Below are 6,543 nucleotides of genomic sequence, written 5' to 3' on the forward strand. Positions count from 1 at the left end.
GGGGGGTGGGACCCCTGGGCTGGGGGAACTTGGACCCAACACGGCGGAGGGGGGGTCTACCATCGGGGTCAGTCTGCCAACTGACCCCAACATATCCCCTTCCTCATACAAACATGCATTAGGGTGAAGGGGAGGGTGTCTGTATTGCAGTGCGGTGCGGGAGTAGGGGGGCAACTTGCCAGTGGAACCCCCTTCTTTGGCCGCCGCATGGTTTCGCCCCTCCCCTTGGTTTTACTTGCACCTTACACATTTAGGACCCTTGGTGGGGGGTTGCTTGGCACCAGCGTGTGCGGCCTGCAGTCTGTCAGCTCTGCTCCCAGTTCTGATCGTTATATTTTTATTGTTTTTAAATAGCTGGCACCCTGTTTCTGCCCTCCTGGTTTATGATCGCCAAGCTCTACTGCAAATTGAGCATTACCAGGATTTTATTTTTAAACAGACTTTTAAATATGAAGCTCCATACTCGTCACCACTCCTCTCTGGCATACCTGTTGACCTGCGTCGCATCCCACCCAGCTGTCAGCGAGGAGACGGGGAAAGAGGAGCGGAGTCCTGCTGAGGATTTAGGCCCTTCGAAGATCTTCTGAACGGAATCGTTCTGTTTCCTTGTGCTGGATCCTATCAGTTGTTCCTGGAGCAGCGGTGGACCAGGCTCATCTGCCGGCAGCTGCCTTCTCTCTCCGTCATTGTCGGTCCTCCAAACGCGGGGTGGAGCTCAGGAATCTCCTTCCACTGAGTCGGGCCTCCTCATCTTCCTCCACGTGTGTTTGTGAGATCGGCTCTCATCAATGTCAGATCTCTTGCGAACAAAACTTTTATCCTGAATGACTTTTTCACCTCCCGGGAGCTGAATTTTATATTCCTGACGGAAACATGGCTTCAGGATGGAGACTTCACGCTGTTCTCTGAGCTTCTTCTTGCTGGTTGTGGATTCCTCAGCTCTCCTCGAGCTGCAGATAGAGGTGGAGGTGTTGCTGTGGTCTTCTGTTCACACTTCTGTCGACAGCTTCCAGCGGACACTTTCTCCAGGTTTGAGGTCCAGCTCGTAGAAATTAAACACCAGTCTCTGGTTCTCTGCGTGCTGATCTAGAGACCACCCAGGTACAATAAGGACTTTCTTCAGGACTTTGCAGCCTTATTGTCAGATATCATTTTAAAATATGATCGCATTTTAATTGTGGGGGATTTAAATATTCATGTGTGTTGTGAGAATAAGCCACTATCAAAAGAATTTCTGGACTTGATCAGTTCTTTTAACCTGCATCAGTTAGTGCACAGCGCAACACACGAGAAAGGACACATTTTGGATCTGGTTTTAACTCTGGGTTTACATGGAGATGTCAAGGAGAATGTTGATTCCTGTTTCTCTGATCATCTGTTTTATTTGACTTTGATCTTTCATTGCTGCTACCTGACTCACGCGCCCCTGAGCGCTCCCGCCGTCTGATTAACGCGCAGACTGCGCAGCAGTTTTCAGAGGCCTTTTCATCCTCTGAGCTCTCCTACCCGGATGTCCAATATGGAAATGTTGATCAGCTTATGGAGGTTTTTAACACAGTCTGTACGGGAATTTTAGATGTAATCACTCTGTTTAAGACTAAATGCTGTAAACCTGCTCCCGAGCCTTGGATCAATGAGCACACTCGCGCACTCAGACGCTCCTGCCGGCGCGCAGAACAGAAATGTAATAAAGACAGGCTTTACGTTTCTTTAGAGATTTTTTTTTTTCCATTAGAACTTTTATTGAGTTTTTATACAATACAAAACAACACTGTCAGTAAAATATAAAATATATGGAATGTAAATCTACAAGAACAACAAAGGAAAGAAAATAAAACTAAACCGAAAAACAGAAGGAAAAGTATTAAATGGAACACAAGTCACCCAGCGAGAGCATTAAGTATACTGTTAGAAAATTGAAATGCAGTCCTACCATCCCATAGAGAACAAAGCACACTCAAAAAAAGAGAAAAAAAAAAAACACAGGAAAAAAGCTATTAAGTCCCATTTAAGCTGGAGAGATATTTGTCCCATTTTAGATGGAAGTCATCTGTCTTATCTAATAGTTTATAAGAGAGACGTTCCAGTGCAGCTAGTTTACCAAGGTGATTGTGCCACAAAGAGACAGGGGGGGGCAAGTGAGACTTCCACTGTGATAAAATGAGTTTGCGACCCATCATTAAAGCTGTCTGGACCCACTCAGCATCGTGCGACGGAAGGTTATCAAGAGGTGATGGGTCACCCAAAATGAAAAGCACCTGGGAGATGGGTACATTGTACTTAATGACCTGAATTATGTATCGATGGATTTCCATCCAGAAGCTCTGAATATTGGGACAGCTCCACAGCATATGAGTTAGTGTGCCCTCGTCCCTCCCACATCTCCAACAAGCAGCGGACTGCGCCAGTTTCAACCTGTATAATTTCCGAGGGGTCCAGTACATTCTGTTTAAGATTTTAAACTGGATTAGTCTTGTTCGAAGCTCCCTCGACATTTTCTTAATATTTTTTAGAATCCTGGCCCATTCTGAATCTGTAAAATGTGCATTAAGATCTTTTTCCCATGCTGACTTAAGGTACGAGGGCCCCTTATCGGATCTTCTGATGAGCAATGAATAATAGGTTGAAGCCCTCCAGCCTTTGCCGAAGACCTTCACAGCACGAGTGAACCAGTCTATAATTTCGGGAGGGGAGGCTGGTGAGCCAAGAGAGTGAGACAGCAGGTGTCGTAGCTGTAAATATCTCCAAAATTGATTCTGAGGTATTTGGTATTGGATGCTGAGGTCATTGAAAGATTTAAGAATTCCCCCTTCATATAAGTCTCCCAGCAGCAAAACTCCCCTTTTAACCCAAGGGCCCCAATAGAAAGGGAATTTGTCGATGCACAGGCTTGGGTTGTGCCAAATTGAGGCCATACTATGCAGGTGTGAATGAAAGCCTAGTATAGTGGCAGTTCTTTTCCAAACAAACTGTAAAAAGGAGACAATTGGGTGGCTTTGGGTGTTAACAGAAAGCTTTACTCTGGTAAGGAGCAATGGAGGGAGTGGGTAACACAGCTGACTCTCTAGATTAAACCAAGGAGGAGCTCTTTCAGGGGGCAACGCCCAGTGAATAATGTGTCTGAGACAAAAAGCATAATGGTAGAGAGTTAAATTTGGGACCCCCAGTCCTCCCAGGTCTACCGGTTTCTGCAGTCTTTTCAGTCTAAGTCTGGGACGCTTTCCATTCCACAAAAATTTGTTGCACAGTCTATCAAATTGTTGAAAATAGCCAACAGGAATTTTTATAGGGAGAGCCTGCAGCAAGTAGTTGAAACTGGGGGCACTAGTCATCTTAATTACATTGACTTTTCCCCAGAGAGACAAAAATAAAGGAGACCAGCGTTCTATATCCAACTTAAATTTATCTATTAATGGTTCAAAGTTGACTCGAATCAAATCAGACAGAGAGTGGGGGAATTTGATACCAAGGTACTTGATTCCTGTCCGAGGCCAGCTAAAGTCGCCAGGTAAAAACATTGTCTTTGGGCAATATAGTGTCAAAGGGAGGGCCTCGGATTTTGACCAATTCACTTTGCAGCCTGTTAAGTGAGAAAACTGGTCAATAATTCTGAACAGTGCAGGAAGAGAACGCTGTGGTTGTGTAACCAATACCAGACCATCATCAGCATACAACATCAGTCTATGAGTGCTGTCATTTATACGCAAACCAGAAAAATCTGGGTATTTGTGAATAGAAGCCGCAAGGGGCTCCAACGCTATGGCAAATAGAAGAGGGCTCAAGGGACAGCCCTGTCTTGTACCCCTAGAAAGTCCAAATGGCTTTGAAATAGCCCGATTGACGGAAACTGAGGCTCTAGGATTATTATAAAGAAGCTTCACCCAAGAGGTAAAAGTTGCTCCGAAACCGAAGGCTTCCAGGGTAGCAAACAAAAAATTCCGCTCCACCCTGTCAAAAGCCTTTTCGGCATCCAGGGAGATTGCTGCTGCTGGTGAGGCGTTACCCAAAGAGGTGTCATTTTGAACAGCCCAAATTATATCAATCAGGCGCCGGATGTTGTCAGCAGAGCAACGGCTTCGAATAAAGCCCACCTGATCAGGATGTATTAGAGTAGTCATAACTTTATCAAGTCTTACTGCGAGAATCTTAGCTAAAATTTTGGAATCGCAATTGATCAGACTAATTGGTCTATAATTTTTGCATTCTAGAGGGTCTTTTTCGTTCTTTAAAATAAGTGAAATCAGGGCCTCAGTCAGTGTTGGAGGGAGGGACCCACGCTCTAAAGACTCAACGTACATTTGAAGTAATAAAGGGGAGAGTTCATCAGGAAAGGCTTTAAAAAATTCAGCAGTAAACCCATCAGGGCCAGGTGCCTTACTAGGTGGGAGGCCTTTAATTACCTTTGCTATTTCTTCTGTGGTTTTAGGAGCATCCAGTGATTCTATTTGTTCCTTAGACAGGTTAGGCAAAGAAAGGCTGGATAAGAAGTTCTGTATCTCAGAGTGACTAGCCTGTGTTTCAGAGTTCTTTAGAGATTTTTTAAAACTCCTTGACTGAGTATCAGGCTGCTGTAAAAAGTTCAAAAACTCAATTCAAGATTCAAGATCAACTTTATTTATCCCTGCTGGGAAATTCAGTTGTAGAAGCAGCAATTAATAATAATGAAAAGCACAAAACACCATTACACTACTAAAAGATCAAAAAAGATCAATAAATTCAAATGATCAATAAAATGTAACTAACTTATAAATATAAGTAGTCATAGCAGCAGAATAAATATAAATACAAACAAATGTACACACATAGCAACAGAATAAATGTAAATATAAACAAATGTACACACATAGCAGCAGAAAAAGACTGTATACACACATGTACAAAGATGTAAAAAGAGCCTAAGAAAAAAGCTCCAAGGTGTTTTCCTTTCACCTTTTAGACATGGAGGAGTTATAAAGCCTGATGGCAGATGGCAGGAATGACTTCCTGTACCACTCCTTAGAGCAGCGGGGCTGCAAGAGTCTGCAGCTGAAGCTGCTTCTCAGTGTATCCACAGTTTCATAGAAGGGGTGGGAGGGATTGTCCATGATGGTCAGCAATTTAGCCAACATTCTATCTCTCACCACTTCCTCTAAGCTGGCTAGCTTAGAACCAACAACAGAACCAGCCTTTTTAATGAGTTTGTCCAGCCTGTTGGGGTCCTTTGCTTTGATGCCGGCATCACCAGAAGATGGTCCTTGCCATGACAGACTGGAAAAACATGAGGAGCATCCTGTTACAAACGTTGAAGGACCTGAGTCGCCTCAGGAAGTACAGCCTGCTCATGGCCTTCTTGTAGACCGCCTCAGTGTTTGTGGACCACTCCAGTTTACGGTCAAGATGGACACGGAGGCGTTTGGATCCATTTGCAAGCAGGTAAAGTTTTAATAAACATCCAAGACATACAAGGGCAAAACAGAGACGTAGTCAGAGCCAGGCAGAGGTCAAGGGCGAGGAGCTAGACGGGAAGGCGAGTAAACAGGCAGGGGTCAGAAAACACGAGTAGGCAAAAAAGAATCGGAACGCTCGGAAATTGCTAGGTGAAACTAGGCAATACTTCGCGGAGAAGAGGAGTGAGGTGAACAGTTAAGTATGGTGAGACTGATGACGGTAATGGAATACAGCTGGTGAGAGCAATCAATATTCTGGAGAGGGCTCCCTCTGATGGTCGGGGGTGGAACTGGGAGTTGGAGTCCTGACAGAGCCCCCCCCCTGCGAGCGGCTCCGGAAGCGAGAAGGCCACCGACGACGGGGACGACCCCGGGGACGGGGAGCAGGCCGATCCGGATGACCGCTGTGAAAGTCAGAGATCAGGGAGGGGTCAAGGATGTCGTGGGAGGCAACCCAGGAACGTTCCTCCGGACCGTACCCCTCCCAGTCCACCAGGTACTGCAGACAGCCACCCCGCCGTCGGGAATCCAGGAGCCTGTTGACGCGGTAGACCTCCTCGCCATCCACTACGAGAGGGGTCACCGCGGTGTCGTCAGATTCAGGGGGTGGAGTCTCGTCCGACGGACCGACAGCAGGTTTGAGCAGGGAGACGTGGAAGGTCGGGGAGATCCGGTAGGTTGGGGGCAAGGCAAGACGGAATGACACGGGCGTGACTTGCTTAGTGACTTTAAAGGGCCCCACAAACCTCGGGCTCAGCTTTCTGCACGGCAGTCTCAGCCGCAGATCCCGGGTAGAGAGCCACACCCACTGACCAGGGAGGATGTCGGGCCCTTGGCGACGGTGACGATCCGCCTGTGTCTGGTACCGACGGACGGCTTGCTGCAGCTGGATGTGAGCCGCCTCCCAAGTCTCCCAGCTACGCCGAAACCAATCCTCCACGGCTGGTAATTCCGCAGGACCCCCCGTCCAGGGGAAGAACGGAGGCTGGAAACCCAAAACACATTGGAATGGAGTTAATCCAGTGGAAGCCTTTGTCAGCGAGTTCTGTGCGTATTTCGCCCACACCAGGAACCGGCTCCAATCCTCCTGGCGCTGACTGCAATAGGTACGTAGGAA

Source organism: Oryzias melastigma, unplaced genomic scaffold (assembly GCF_002922805.2).
Source record: "Oryzias melastigma strain HK-1 unplaced genomic scaffold, ASM292280v2 sc00221, whole genome shotgun sequence".
Lineage (NCBI taxonomy): Eukaryota > Metazoa > Chordata > Actinopteri > Beloniformes > Adrianichthyidae > Oryzias > Oryzias melastigma.